Genomic DNA, 17146 nt, shown 5'->3' on the forward strand with positions numbered 1-17146 from the left:
CCCCACAGCATCCGCAGCAACATATTTATAGTATTGAAATGCTGCCAACAAAAGAGGGGATGCTTGTCTGCTCCATTCCTGCCAGGCCTGCATGAAAGGGTGTGTGCTGTGAGCGTATAGCACACACCCACACGATGAGACATACAGTATATGTCAGCAGCCAGCAGACACGGGTATGTACATCCACAGACCTCCTACAGGGCCGGCAGACAGGTACATGGCTGCCTACAGACCCCAGGGCCACAAGACTTCATACCCCCCTCACACATGCACTGCAAACAGACAAGGCTCTTTACATCTAAGACTCCCAATGTAAGCACAGCCCGAGAAGGGCAGTAAGGTTTATCAAATATGTGGCGTGAAACTGAGGATGTGTCTGCTTTTGAATCGCTATTATCAGTTGGGGGAGGTGATGGCGCCATTTCGCCCATCCAGGCGAAGCCCCATCTCACCCTGCCCCTTCATCTTGGCATCCATATCAGGCTACGCCATCGCCGAGCGCAGCCTTGAAGACGGGCATTAGATCGCAGAGAGCAGGAGGGAAGCAACAGCAGCAGCAGCAGCAGCAGGAGCAGCTTCAGCAGCAGCTAGTGCGAGAGGCAGCCCATGTGTTATTATTAATAAAGCATTAAAAAAAAGTGAGCACATCAAAGCACACCGAAGCCCATGCTATCATACATGAAAGTAACACACTATGCCTTAATGTCTCCTAAGGCGTGTACTGGTGACGTGGCTTTGATTTGAAATGCATTGTGTGGAGAATGGATTTGTGCAGGTCCAAAAGGAAGGAGTGTGGTGCGGGTGCCGACCATAATTTAAACCTGACCTCACAGGCTCTTCAAAGCCTCAAGTAAGGGAGGATATTGGTGCTTACTGACAAGAAGAGCTCACATACATAAACAAGTAGTGGGTGCTCTCAGCACATTTGCCAATGTGCTAGCAAGCCAGAATGTCGTCGTCTTTTACACTTTTAACCAGGAGCACTATTTTGATTTAGGTGGAGTGTTACATTTCCAAACCCTTGTCCCAAATGTCACTTCTCTGAGTAATCACCTCTGATTTGTGGCGCAGTCATTAATATTGATCATCCCATTGGGTTATTTGTATTCCTGGTTCAGCACACAGCATGCGTGCCTGTTCAGAGTGTGCTGAGGTATTCAGGGTGTGTGCAGGGGTGAGGAGAGTCTGAAGCTGAAGGACAAGGCAGTGAGCCACTACAAGACCACAGGCTGCGCCAACACAGGATGTCTCCATCACTCTACTAATTGGTAATATGAACAGGTCTAAGTTATGGGAGCACTGTGTTATCTTCAACCACAATAGCATAGGCAGTTCTGGTGCAACACTAGAGGTAGAGTAAGGGAGTCAGCAGTTTTGGGATGTTCCCTTTGGACTGTACAATGCACCAGGACATACGCTTCTCCTGTAAAAATGGCGGTTAGTGTACAAAAACTCGCACCCACCTTGTGTCTTGGAATCAGCGATGAATTTACAGAAGGACTGGGGGTGGGAATTCTGTTTGTTTTTTTCCTGTCAAATGACACCCTTGATGATCCAGACATGTTGGGGTCCATGAACAGATTTCACAGTTTATATATAAAATGTGTGGCATCAGACACAAAGAAAGTTCATAGCAATCCTACTTTGAACTCCAGTGAGAGAGTTTGACGAATGCCACCCCACCCCCTCTCCTTCTGTGGTGTAATTGTTTTTCCATACTCGCTGATCACATCTATATAATGGGCATCACACTTATCTGGAATTGGAACACATATGAAACAACAAATCATGATGCTTCCAAGTTGAGGTTTAGTCCTAAACTGGGCACCCATAGGTTTAAACCTCCATCTGGCAATTGAAAAATGATTATGTTTATGAATCCAAACATGACCCTTTGATTCTTCATGAACAGGATTTGCATACTATAGTAGAGCCACTACCAAATACCATAATGAAAACTGGCAGTTTTGTCACAACTGCTCTCAAGGCATATGTGACAAATGCATACAATTGATCTTCCACCCTCACCTAATATAAAACCATAGAATCAGTGATATTCAGCACAATGATCAGAGAGTAATGCCATTTGGACCACAATAGCCTACATGCGGTCAAACCTGGGAGACCACTAAGAAACATAAAAATGCTGTTTATGCAACAACTCAGACAAGCCATGGTACAGTACCAGACAAATGCAGCAGACAGGAATATTGATTACAGTAAATTGTACTAAAACAATTAGAGCTGGTTCACATCACTCATGCAGAAACATTTCCAATGGTATTTTGAACGTAAGCAACATTCAATAATCAGTTGTAATTCTCTCTGTCCACTACCTATAGCAAGCACCGGCTATTTATATTTGAATCTGACAGAATTTACCACGAGTGCATTTTCTCACCCTGTGCATTTCACTTCAAAAAAATGTCCACAAAGCTCGCTTCAGTTGGTGCAGATTTCCAGAAAGGCCTGCTCTGTGGGTGCCCCATGACCCTGAAAATCCACCGCTTCTCCTCCATTTGTGTGGAGAGCTGCAGGCATCCTAAGTTTCTTAGGAGATAAGTAGGTTTGGATCCATCGGAAAACACAAAGCTTACTTGGAGCCGCTGGCTCAAAACACAGAATACAAAAATGAAGAATCAAATAACTGTTCAAATATACCTTCATACGTGACAAACTGCAAAACTTTTGAAAAACTGCAAGATGAGACTGCTGCAAGTTTCAAAATGCAAAGTATTTATGAAGGATACTATTTCAGGGAGAAAAAAAAACTCTAAATATTTCTCTGTCTAATAACTTTCTTTCCTGACCCTCATTTCATTGCTACCTATGAAAACAAACTTCCAAAACTGAACTAAAAACACTGTAACGTTTCAATGAGCCACTTTGCCATGGTTGATTAACAAAGGGGTGTTCAGTTCGTGGGACAGATGAAGATTTGGGTTTTTCAGGGAGAGCTAGAGGAGGGGGAAATGAAAGAAAATGCCAGTAGTGCCCACTCAGCTTTTTTCCCAGTCAAGATCAAAGGCGCCGCTGGACTGGCCGCTCCGCGGGAAACTTGAAATGTGCCCTGCCTTTGTTTGCTGTTGCTAGGAGACCTCCAGACAGCTGAAAGTGTTTTCAGTAAGCTACAAGATCAAAAACATTATAAATATAAATTTTAAGACTGCAACGCATGAGCCCTAGTCTTGCAATTTACTGGGGACATTCTCTTATTTTCTCCTAGGAAGAGGTGACAACAAATAATGATCACACTATACAAATTTGCCATGGCAGACCACGGTACCCTATTCAGTGAGACAACCAATGATGGCCTAAAAAGAGTGAAAACTCACACTGCCTTGATTCTACCAGCTCACAATGTTCATTTGTGTTTTTACTTAAAGAACAGTCACTACTATTTATTTCACAACATTAAAACAACTTTGCTCAATTTCACACACATATACACACACAAGACATGCAAACACACACACACACACATGCAACAAGATGTACAGAGACACACACAAATGTGTTTCTCTCTGCCTCTCTCACACACTCTCTCTCTCACACAATGCACACACAAAAATGTGCATGAAATACACATAATGCTGACTTGAATATGTTGCGCCTTCTTTCTCTCTCTCATACACACACACACACAAACACATGCACACACACACACACGCATACACAAAAATGTGCATTCACAAACACACATATATGACATGAATATGTTGCTCGCTCTCTCTCTCTTTCTCTCTCTCTCACACACACACACTCTCTTAATGATATCCGATCAAATGCATATTTGCTTTACATAAGCAACAATTCCAATAATGAGTGTCTTAATATGTGTCACCAGGAGCTCATTAGACATTATTATTCTAACACTCAAATCATGTCAAATAGGCAGAGTGAAAGCTAATGGGCTCTTGATAATCACAAGGCTGCACATTTATGGCCATGCACCATCAGCAGAGCACAGATAGGATGAGCAGGGATGGGGAGAATGTACACTCAGAGCAATAGGTGTTGGTTATGCCATTTTCCCTACAAATATTTATTTAGGATTGTGCAGATGTAGCACTATTGGTGTGGCTGGTTTTGCACTTCCATGAATCTTCACTTGCTTAGATGTCCTAACCAGACCAAACTGGTGTGATGAATAAATAGCCAGCGTTCGCGTGGGCTGTTTAAATCCTTGCATTATCCTGTGTGAATTACTTACTGTCATTACATGTGGTCCCTAAATACGCAACCTTACATAACCTTACTCTGGCTTTCCTTATTCCGCATGAGTAGGTGTTCTACATGCCGTCATGAGGTAGAATGAATTATGTGAAGGAGATGAACTGCCGTGACCCGTCTTGATTTAACACCCTAAAGCATTCTTTGATAGAATCCGGAACCTTCGCCACCGTTTAAATTCGTATGCACTTTGCATACAGTAATGGAACTAAACTTGGAATATTCAATTATGCTCCGTAAAGGTGGAAGGGCACGTCTGAGTGTGTAATTGTTATTGACTAAATGAGCTCAGTCAGTATATTAAGGGTGTTCGGGATCTACATTTTACTTAATAGAACAAATGTGAGCAGAACAGTGCGATCGCCATGAGAGCCCAACCGAGAGTGACCTTCATGTCTGGAACGATTAAGATTAGAATCGTGCAGCGTCTGCCTCTTGTTTTCAAAACCTCGTGCCAACTGGCACCGTGCAAGTGTTCTCTCCCAGCTCCCCGTCTGCCGCAGCGACAATGACAACCAGTCACCGCATGGCGTGCAAAGATGACAAAAATACGTGCACGCCAAGGGATTTTTGGTTGGTTTAAGCACACATCACGCGACTAATTGAGAAAGTATTTAACTACTCCACAAGAAATCCGTGTGGGCCCGCATGAGAGAATGGTTCTCAGGCCTGGTGAAGGATCCCCTTTGATGTTAACACATCAGTTTTAACCAGTGCTGAAGTTTAAAGTGGTTGTTGAAGTAAATAAATAGATTAGATAAAATTACTGGTCGACATGGTCTGACCTGTATTCCCTATTAATGTTGTTTCCTATAGTCTACCGACATTATAGTGCAACGCAATGAACGTTTGAATGTTTTTTTAGGTATTAGACTATTAGCCATTGTCTCAACGTTGTTTTCACGGTAGCCTAGGCTATGACAGATGAATAAAGAGTACATAAAGAGTCTCTTCATGTGAGTGTGTGCGCGCGCCCGCAAGTGTGTGTTTCTGTTGGTGGTGCGTGCGTGTGTGTGTGTGTGTGTGTGAGAGAGAGAGAGAGGGGGAGTACACCTGTGCAGAAGTTAAGTCTGTACCCAGAGACCTAATTAAGATCTTACTGACATTTTCGTTTTCAAGGGATTTATGTCTTTGCGCAAAATCTTCAGTCACCTTGGTCAAATCTAGGGATCCAGGCCGTCCAGTAAGGTAGTTATTAAATGTGTTAGCCCTGTTCTTCCAGAGAATAACGTGAAGGTTATAAATATTGTACCCTACCCGTATCCCATTTCTTGATGTGAGAAATCAATTCAAAATAACCTAACTAAAGTCGTTTTTTGACCAACAACCATATGATGTCCACCGTCGATCTTAAGTTCTACTACTAAGATTTATAGCCTACCTCCAAATGGACCTATAGCCTACTCAAAATATCACGTGTTACTTTATTATATTATTGGCACGTTTACTATAAGCCCACCTCATTTGTTTTTATTTTAACCTTAAGAAATGAATAGGCCTAACCATGATGGTTATCTCAATGTAGACCCAACCCTGTGCAAACATTATGCTACCATAATTATAAACAGTAAAACGTCAATTAGCATATTGATATTGTTATCAAACATCTAGTCTAAATTACTCACGGTTTATTTCCAAAACCCTTTTACCATCAAATAGGCGAAACTGATTTCTTTCATATGCATTGTTTGAGTATGCAACAGGCTAGGAATCCCATTATTTTTTTCATTAAGCTTAGAAATAAACCACATTGCTTGAAGTTATAAAAACTAAACATAGACAAACAATTTGCATTCTGGATACATTCAAATCGCCGTTTCATAGGCCTAAATAATCAACAATAACTCTGCTGGCTGGAAGATTTAGGCGGATAGATAATACCAGCAGGGAAGTATGTCAAAAGGTCCAGCGTGGACAGTAAAACGGCCCTCATCTCGGCCTTAAGAAATTAATGGTGCCTTTTTCCTGCAGTTGGACTGTTGCCTGGACTTTGTTCCCCCGCGGTGACAATAAAATGCTTCGGTTCCTATAGCGTACATGAAAGCTCAACAGTAGAGTGAGGAAGATTTAGGAAGGGTAATTAAGAGATGGCTTGTATGAGTGGGAGGTCAGAGGCCAGAACTTCGGCTCCAGGCCAAGAAACTATGAGACGTTAGAGAATCAATAACTAAACCTGGACTAGGCTATATATCTCTTAGCAAAACATAAATCAAACAATGACCATCCGTGAAAATGATGAGTAGTCCTAATCCTGGTTGTGTAGGAAACACAAAAGTAGCATTTGCTAGTTTTAGCACTAGGCCTATAGCAAACCAAGACATGCACGCAGTCAGTCACAGGTGAGAACATCTACAGACACAGATTAAAAACAAAAGAGTTGTAGCATAATGGCATGAATAATGTCTTAAAATGAGCTCACATTACCCAATTGTACATCCAAGCAGTACTCATATCTAACTTCCTATCTCTTTTGGATCAATCCGTCAATCTAATTATTGTGTCTAGTTTGTCCGAGAGCTAGTACCTAATAAACCAACTAACCAGCTTGAGTAGTCAAGCGCTAACCTAGAAAGCTGGGCCATCTCCATTTATCAATGATCAGGGGATAATTTATAACAAGGAGAAAAGAGCTTAGACTGAGAGAGTTAAAGTCTCCCTCCATTCATGATCTAAGAGCCCTTGTTGGTGTGGAAGATTTGGTGTGAGATTATTTTCTTCTCCATATAAGGCTATTAAAAAGTGTAAAGACCACTAGACAGAAGGGCGAGGCTGACGTCACAGCTCAGGAGTCACCCGCCGTGTGTTCAGCGTTTCCAAGTAAAGACTTCTCGACAAAAAAGTTTGGGCCGACAATGTGGGTGGACAGGGCGTGAAACTACTATCATCATCAGTTCTGAATGAAAGAAAGAAAACATATATTCAACAAAGGGGGAGGCTCATTCCAATTCAGCTGCGTTGTTAGGACAACGAGAACCATCCCTCAGATGATTAGTTCCACTTCAAAAGAATTTACTTTCCGCAGTGGAAACGTCCCCCTTTTGTGTCGGTACACAGGGTTTTCACCACCAAAAAGAGGGATCGTATGTTTAGTCAGTCTGTTTATTTTTTCCTCTGTCCCCATTACAATTGTAGGTATTAAATAGCCTAAGTAGAAGACTTACCACAATGCGTCGCCTGGTCGTAAATATGGCGAGTTCCTAACGAAAATGTTTGGTTTGATATTCATAGGACGGCAATTGATGAAAAAATTCAACCTAAATACAAAATGCCAAACTATATAAATAGTTCTAGGTGCCTACGCCGCCAGCACAGTAGCCTACTGTTATCTATTATTCACAGAAAACAGGTCGGTAAAAAACAATGTAGGCTAGACGAGGTTATAACTTAAGATAGGTAGGTTAGGCCTAGCCTACTACATGCGTAAAACAGCCTCGAATTACGTTGCGTGTTGTCATTGAACCATGACATCATTTTATAAAACCCTAATCAGTTTCAGTCAACAAATAAAGTACAAAAAAGAATGCATTCTCGAGTTCTCTTGAGCACTGCACTGCTTTCTGATGTGCTTTGAGCATTCATAAACGTTTGTAGTCTGACCTATTTCTTTCTTTGCATGCAGCACTGTACTCACTGTACACATCACTGAGGAAGGCTGCTTGCCTGGGCTATGTTTACCCAACATGTCCTTAGTTCACTTCTGCTTGTCAAGTCCTCCTTGCTGTTAAGTGTGACGGCAATATCCAGAAAAGTGTCTTAAGTCGGAGCACTCCTCAGAGAAGGGTCTTATCCACTACTCTGATCTTCAGTGACACTGTTAATTCCCCATTGACCCAAGTTAATATGCTGCAAGCTGTAGCACTATGAACCTACAGTTACTAATCAGAAGGGGGCCTGCTGTGCATATCTCTTGTTTTCATCAACTACAACCACAGACACTAGAATGGTTGGGAGACATGGTTTTCTCTGCTGTTGCCACTTCATTGACCAAATACACAGCTTTTAGAATATGTTTCTGTCCTGTTTTCTGACCAGAAATAGAACATGGGAAAACTAGAATCAGAAAGAACCTATGTCCAAAAAACTAGAATCAGAAAGAACCTATGTCCGTACAGCTAAAACATGTGTTGATGTGTTAAGTGCGGGATCAAGAGGGGGCACACATCCCCATCTGATTACACTGGTGAGGTCTGTAGTTCAGTAAGTCCCTGTCCACACATGGTCGACAAGCACATGCTATTTCATCTGTTTTCTTTTGTCGCTCTTGTGTAGATGTGCAAAGAGCTTCACAACAAGCATTTCAACATATTCTCCGACTAGCAAGCTGACCAATTGGTCACATGTGGGTAGGTGCAGCTGGATAGGTTGACTCTGGAGCATTATATCCACATGCGTCTGACCCCCTATGGTCATGGAACGTATAACAGGACACACTACAAACACGAGGGAGGCATACAATGCACATCACCATCAAACCTGCAATTCTCCAGTTAAGTGCAATTTCTTCACAATGTGTTTGTTGTGTGTATATTGACTGACGTATTGCATGTTGAATGTGATAATGAACTACAGAAAAGCCTGTTTGTGGGTGACACCATTTCCCATGATCTGTTGAATCACTTTCATGGTCTATTCTCAATGTCTCAGCTCTGAAATAAAAACAAAAATCTCTCATCATCAAAGCCAAAGTAACGTTTCATAGTATGCAAAGACCCACTCTTTACAGTGTCCAAAGACCTGTCATGAACTGTCTTGAATGGAATAACTTTTCTTTGTGTCTTTTGTTATGGTCTGCGCTTCATGTAGCAAGGCCAACAGTGATTGTTTTCCAACACATGCCTGGGCATTCCCATAAGAAAGAAACACAATCCAAGCAAAACAAGGACATTTCTATACAACATAGAGTGAGGAATCTTAGATCAAAAGACAATGACATGTATGAAAATAAATACAATATATTTATATTTTAACCCAAGACATAGAACAGAGGAAAATCAAAGCACTTTAAAAACATACTATTTTTTTCTCCTTCCCTATTATGGAAGGCAGCATTGACTCGTGGAAGAAGAGACATTTCTTGACTCAAGTTCAACTAATTGCTTCTTTCATCTATCCAATTAAAGGCTGAATTTCAATCTGAATGCAAGTTTATTTCTTCTGTTGATAACTAATCAGGCGCCTGGCCCTCTAATAAGCACAGGAGAAGACGCACACATGAACAGTGTCTGAGGTGAGGCATGCATCTTATGCTATCTGCGCTATTGATCTGGACCACTGGGCAGGTGGAGGCTCTCAGCTTAGCAGCTCGGAGAGCTAATTGATGGTCGAGAGAAAACAGCACTACTGCGACAGAGACACCAGCAGCAGTGGCCAACACCTATTTTTTCATTCTAAACCACACCTGCGGCTGTGGCAGAGGAATGCTAAACCTCGAGATGGGATCGATCAAGTATTGATGTTTTGTGTGTGCATGTGTGTGTGTGCGTGTGTGTGTGTACGTCGGAGAGACACCCACAGACAAGGTGCCATCTCACATTGTCAACTGCGCTGCTCACCGAGTGCCTCCAAAGAACCAGCCCCCCCCACTCACCACCTCCCTGCCATCAGCTGAGAGAATTTACAGTCAGCACGCTCGACTCAATTCCCTCAGCCCTATCCGTGATGAAATAACCTAGTTTCATGAGGTAATCGCCAGCGCCTCACCCAGGCTCAAATGAGATGCTAATGTTTTCCATTTGGGAATAGAGCAATACACAACACACTTTAGCAGGTTCTAAAAGGAGGGGTTGTACCTCAAGTGCAGCTAATAATAGTGCTTCTGCTGTTTGGCCTGACTTGAAATACCATGAGCTGCAGTTTGAATCAGAGATCTAATATGTGGGTCAATAGGAATTTGGGAGAGGAGGGGCGAGGAGGCAGGGAGAGAACAAGAGCAGAATGAGAAGGGAAAACAAAGAGTAAAATATGCAATACTGACTCCAGATCTAAGGCACCCAGTCGCTATTAAGAAAATTATTTGGGGAGAATAACGGCACAGTGCATTAATTAACAGAGTTGGTTTTTAACTGATTGAAAGGAAATATGTCCGTGCTCTAGCATGCAAGTCTAATTATTTCCAGCCCTTGCTAGTCCAAATAAGCTTTGTAAACAAAACAAAAAACACACAGCAGCAACTTGAGACATGTTCAAAGGAAAAGTCCCAAAAAGAGAGAGGTTTTTCATAGCAAAGCAGGCACCAGAGAGCACAGCCTCAGAGGTCACCAGATACATGTCCAGATGGACATCAATGATGTGAAATATGACAAACTAACACTGCGCAGCACATTTTTGGTGAATATTTTATGATCTTCTCATTTGAAGATTCACTTTGTATCTCTCCACGTACTCATCTTCATTGTTAACCCATTATGCTTTAGAAGCTACTAGAAGCCGTTGGTGTTTTTCTGTAAGATCTGTGGAGTTGTGTCCAGGATGTTGTGTCTGCTGTGTCACATGTGTGCTGTGTGTCACAAATCACTTGCTTTATTCCAAAAACACAATATTATTTCAGCTGCATCTGAGTGTTGTTTCTAAAATTTGGACTCTCTGGCTTAACCTTAGATCAGTCAAGTCCACCAGAGGGCTACAGAGAGAGAGGGAGAGAGAGATATCAAAGCCTTCAGGATTTCGCTTGAGATGTAAACCAAATGATGGCTTTGACTGTATCCATTCTGAAAAAGATACAAAATCATGGGGGGAAAATGCTGATAAGAAGGTGCATAATGCAATTCACGATACCTGCTAAAGGCATCTTTGACTGCTTACATGGCTGACCTCAACTCCTCTTCCTCCCCCAGTTTGCTCCTCCTTTGTGCAACTTTCCATCCAATCTCAACAAGGGACTGCAGTGACCCGATAGCTGTCAAGCCAAAGTGGATTTTTGCGTCTGCATTTCACAGCCATGAATTTTCATGAGGGATAACGCTCTCTCTCTCTCACTCTCTTCCTCTGCAGAAAAACTGTTTTGAGCCCCCTCAACACTGGGAGGTTGCATAACTCTGTCACTTGCATAAGGGAGGGGGAAACATGTGTGACATTCACAACAGTAAAGCAGGTTTATGTTAATGTGGCGGATCGAGGAGTGAAACGCAGGGTGGAAGTGCTAATTACTCCAACTCGATCCCTCTCTAATACTGGGCTAAAGGAATTCCAAGAAAGACATTCTGCTCCTTCAAGTACATGGATTTTTTTTTTTTTCCGAAGTCCAGTCGATACAGCTGAAACACATTCCTGTTCACGGTCCCGGAAAATGATTGCCTTACTCTCTCCTGAAGGCTCCCAATATGTCAGCGTACAGAACTAAGACACTCACGAACATGATATCATGACGAAACATAATCTCAGTGGCAAGACAGGGAGCAGGGCACAGTGGAGATGGGCAGATAGTATCTAATAGCATCTTGCTTTGATTTGGAGCATCAATGGAATAAAAAGGCAACCAAGCCAGAACAGAATAAGATGACAGGCCCAAGCTTGTTAGCATGAAAACATCTGCACCATGTCTAAAAGTCTAAGAGAACAAAGATGGCGCATGTACTCATGCCAATGACGGCACATGTCCACTAAAGTGAGGATTCTTATGCTATTGATTGTCAATGAGATGAAAAGAGGCGCTGTCGATTTCCCCCACCCCCTCATCAATCGTCTGCCCGGCCTCCTCGGAGTCTAGACGCAAGTCTCCCAACTCACTCTCAAGGTGCCCTGTGTAAACACTACCAACTTATGCAGAGCCCCAGAGCTAACAGGATATGATGGGACAGCATGGGACAGGGCAGCAAATGATGTGATTATTATTAATAGTAGTATTAATAGTGTATAGTCATATCATATGATGGCTCACATCACATTACATTACATCACAGAATCATGACAGTTAAGGCTGCTTCAAGTTGTAGAATACACATTTAAGGACAGAACCCCACTAAAAACGAGTGACAAAACCCTTTAAAGGGTCTAGACAAACACAACGGAAGTACAATATGACACCATATGATACAACATGATTTTGCTTGCAGCAGCTTTTGCGTTAAACACTCCGTTGTGAGGCTAAAGCCAACAAAGTGCTTGAGCAGGATTCCTTGCGAACACTTTGCGCCAGCGTCTCCGTATCCCCTCCCGTCTCCCCATCAAGCGCCGTGCCCCAGAGTGAAGGGTCATCATCGCCACACCAAATCCGATTTGTCCCTGGACATTAATGTCACACCCTTAAAGCAACATATCAACGCAGCGAGCTGGCCTTGCTCAAACTGTAATTGAAATGGCCCAAGGGGGAAAGTGCGCCATTCTGCTTCAGCCCTTTCCCATCCGTCGCTCCTGAGCCCCCTCATCCATCAGTGTGTGTGTGTGTGTGTGTGTGTGCCCTGGGCCCTGAGGTGCTCCTGCAATGCTGAGAGGTTAACAGCGAGGGATCACTTACGCGATGCTCGCTTACTGTTTCCTCAACTGTTTGTTGCCCGGTGGGCCCTACGAGCTTGTGTACATACGACACTAGAGAGGGGGGGGGAGAGAAGGACACTGTAAAATCGAGTGCCATTTCTAGAGTGTATATTAATTTAGCGGAGAAGTGTTAGCTCGAGAGCGTCAACAGAGCAGTGGATGGACGGACTTCAAATGGGGGGAGGGGGTTGGGGGTGTGATCAGAAACGCAATCCCTGCTTCAGATGTGAAGTTCACAGGCTTGATTACACAAGCCTGAGCGACGCATCCTGCTACAGATAAAATTAAACACCCCCGATTACACACCACTTTGAAATATCCTGGCCCATGATCAATGTGATCCCTTATTTCAGAGCAACCTTGAAAAGATTTGTGGATTTCACACATTTGCACACACACACACACACACACACACACAGAGAAAGAGAGAATCATTCACAGACACACACATACACAAATGCACACACACATATAGATTTCAAATGCAACGTCTTGCAATAGAGCTCCAAATTGTTGCTAATGAAACGTGATGGCTCTGAGAGACAGCAAAAAAGGCAACAGGCTCTTCAGGTCTCGCCGTGCCCCATTTGTGAAATCTAAGGGATGCTGCTCTTCAGACACCATGATCAAAGGCTCCTTAACATTCTTTTGCGCGCGCTCAAGATGCATTTTGTATGGTGTAAATCATTGAGGAGTGGCATTAAAAAATTAAAAGTCTAATTTTGTAGCGGCGATAACGACAGCGGCGGGCGAGAGGCGAGCCAGTGTGTCCAGCCGTGGGGATGCCGCATATGCCGTATGTGGGGCTGGGCTCTTACGCTGGCGTTCAGCTGGCACCTCGCTCGCTCTCCGTGAGTCTGCCAGCTGCCCTTAGCCAGCCGTAGAGGACACAGAGGCGCCTGGTCTTAGATGATCTGTAATAAAAGCAGTTGGACGGCAGATCAGAGGGCCGGGGCTGATGGGTACGGCCAGCCCCCCCTGTTGGAAACGACAGCAGTCCCGGCTCTCTGAGTCAGACTCCGAGCGCACGAGGGCGGTTTTGCTCTCCGGCGCTGCGGACCGTGAGGGCGAGTCGGAGCGCGAGGCGGCCGAGTTGGGCTGAGGTGAGGGGCAAGGGAGCGGCGTGGAGTGGACTGGAGTGGACTGGACTGGAGTGGACTGGAGGAGGCGGAAGAGAGATCCCTCTGTCCCACTTCTTGTTGTGTGTGCGTGCACATGGGGCCCCATCTCGTGCTCCATGCCCAGTGCCTCTCAGTGGGCCTGCGCCGCAACCTGTTGTCGCTTCCTGCCATGTGGATGGACCAGAGTCAAGCGCCAAGACCGGGGAGCTCGATCTGATTGGCTGGAGCCAGAACCTTTAATGCTGCGCCCCTCGTCTCCCCCAAAACCCCGCCACACCCCACCATGGAGCCAGAGCCTTCATCATCAGAAACCGTCCGAAATGTCTCTTATATAAGGCATGGATAATGAATGACAAAAAAAGAAAATGAGGAGGAAGAGGGAGGTAGAGAGTTGCGGGTTCTTGCGGGCGGTGAGGGGGGGAACGGCTTTTCAAGAAATGTCCATGGGGTAAATTGCAAACCAAAAATGCATCAAAAGATGAAAATGCATCAGATTCCAAGCAGGGTGGAGCCTGGCTCCCTCCCTCTGCACATGTGAGCGAACATCAAACGGCAGAACCCTATGACGAAGGGCAACAACTGAGGGAACCAAAAAAAGCAAAGGACTGCTGCCCTGGGAATGGGGGGAAGGTTGTGGAGGAGGACAGGGGGGGGGTTGATCTCAGGGTTGACAGGCAGGCTGGGGGTCCAGTGTGGGGATAGGAGGGCTTTTTTTAATAAAGCAGTGTGTGGGGGTGCTACCACGGCCGACACAGGGGCACCACAGCGGGGGGGGGGGAGCCAGGAGTGCCACGTCACCAGATAGGGCGCTGGCTGGCAGGAAACGCCCTTCCTCCCCGTCACCCGAGCCCCTCTGCATCAGCACACATCCACACTGGAAAAACATGCTTAACATGCGTATGTGCCCGTGCATGCTCTTACATAAGAGCTAATACATGGTTCCAATACCGTCTAGGATTTCTCCCCTGCTTCCTCTCTGAATGATCTGTTTGCGATTTAACCTAAGCTTCCCTAGATATAGTGTAGATCAAAAGAATTCTTCTTTTTTTTAATTAACAACAACAAAAAGGACAACACATGACTCAGTCCGTCTTACGCAGATGTGCCTCACAGACGAGTCCTTGGTCTCTTTGATGGCCTCATTACTACAGTACCTCACTTCTCGTCCGTCAGTCTGCATGTGTCTATTGCCATGCCTCTCATTACACACACTGCTGGTGTCAGACCGAGTGCCAAGACCCTCAAAGCCTCACGTAGGCACCCACACGAGCAGTCCGGCTTGGAAGTAGGATGAATAGGAGTGCTGAGCGGGGAGAGGGGATGAGAGGGAGAAGACGGCACCACAGCTGCAGCCTCCGGTCTTTATCTGCAGGAGGCGAGCTGAGCGGCGTGTGGAGGCAGGGAGCGCCTCCGTCCATCCGTCCATCCATCCCATGGTCCGGGAGAACGCCAGCAGTGAAGCTTTCACTGAAGGGAAGCAGAGGGGGAGCGTGAAGGCTGGACAGGCCTGTGGGACGTTGGGGACTGGAGACTGTGGGAGCCACCTGCCCATTGGGGTACCGCTGGACTGAATGAGAGGACAGATTAAGGGGCCAGTGTGGGGGAGTCATGGTGGGAGAGGACCAAAAGCAGTAGAGGGAGGACGAGCAAAGTAGATGAGAAAGATTGGAGAGGGAGGAGGGGGTTGCCGTACTTGTGATGGAGGCAGTGGGGGTTGAGGGAGATGGAGGGGAGTGAGTAACAACGAGTGGATGAAAAGAATCCAAAGTCAGGGAGCCACTGCTCCACCGGTTTGACCTGGGGAGGATGGAGGGAGGCTGGAATCCAATTAAAATTGCACCCCATTGCCTCGGCCATCACCAGAAAGCACCGGCCACCACTAACTCCAGCAGCACCAGTGCCCCCCTACATGCGCGGCTGATGCAAGAGCGCACCGGCCGCCATTCTCCTTTTTCATTCGCCGAGCGGCAGGGAGTGTTTGGGATGTGGAAGTCATGTGGCGGGGCACACAAAAGAAGGTTCCGGCCCACTCCACCTGCAGGTGACGATGTGTCATGCTCCACGAGCACACGCACACGCATAACGGCCTGACCCCGCAACACACCGCTGAGGACGCGAGAAAGGCGCCGCGCGGTAAAGGAATTGCCGAGCTACATCATGGCGCCGCCAGCGAAGATGCGGCGCATTCTGGTATATGACTGACAGCGATATATCCAACCAAACAAAAGCGAGTTTCGCCCTTGTTGCTAGGCAGAGCGCCGCCTAACCGCTGGTAGCAACAATCTGGGTGGAGCAAAGGTTCCACCATTTCATGTCAATGACGACATTAAGAAGAACCAGGCGATGGTGTGGTTGGCCAGCTATTTATGGTAGGCTAGGCAGCCATTGTTTTTCCACTGGATAGAATATAGACTTCAAATTCTCTGTCAAAATTGTAATTATTAAGGGGCGGGCAAAACAGTATTTCATTTCAGGGTCTTCAGCTCCATTTGTGCTCTCAAATGTGCACATGGCCACTAAGCTTGCATAAGAGATGAAATGGTGTACTAGATTGTTCCGCCACAGAAAAAGATATGTTTATGCGGGGAAATGGATGTATGCGCAAGAGTCTGTGTAGTTCCCCTTAAAAAACTTGTGTTAAGGGAGTCAGTTGCTCATGACAGAGAGAAGATGCAGTGGCACTGCGCAACAACCATCAAGTCAAACTGTCACTGTCATCTGGAGGAATATTCTGAGATTCTGACGAGCTCGTATGAGAGGCATTAGAGGAAGGCAAGGTGATGAGGTGAAGGGGGAAAACGAGTCTGGATTTAGTTAACAACAAAATGAATTCCTTTTTCAACTTGCAACGCTACACAGTGAGCATGTCATTTCTCTTCCCTCAGCTTAAAGGAGATTGTATAGTGTCCTCACATGGAGCCCAATGCTAAATACAGTACAGATGCAGTATCATCTGCCTGCACCATGTGCCATGTCTGTCTGTACCAAAATCCTCTCTCTCTCTCTCTCTCTCTCTCTCTCTCTCCTTCTCCCTCTTTCTCTCTCACAAGGCTCCCATTACTAGCAATAAGGAAAAACAACAAAAACATCAGTCAGTGGCAAAGTGGGCAATGGCACTGACCCCATTTTGGAGCACACTGGAAAGGAAATATGACGGATTGTGCATCCCTGCCAGAAACCACTCGGTGCAGATGATCTGATAAGGTTCTGTCAGATTTTATGTTGTTTAGGAATCCCTAAGCTCCATATCTCCTCCACCATCTCTGACTCAGAACCCCAACACTGGCCACTGATCTCAAGTAAATGGTTTACCCAGAACA

This window comes from Alosa alosa, chromosome 21 (genome assembly GCF_017589495.1).
Source record: "Alosa alosa isolate M-15738 ecotype Scorff River chromosome 21, AALO_Geno_1.1, whole genome shotgun sequence".
NCBI lineage: Eukaryota > Metazoa > Chordata > Actinopteri > Clupeiformes > Clupeidae > Alosa > Alosa alosa.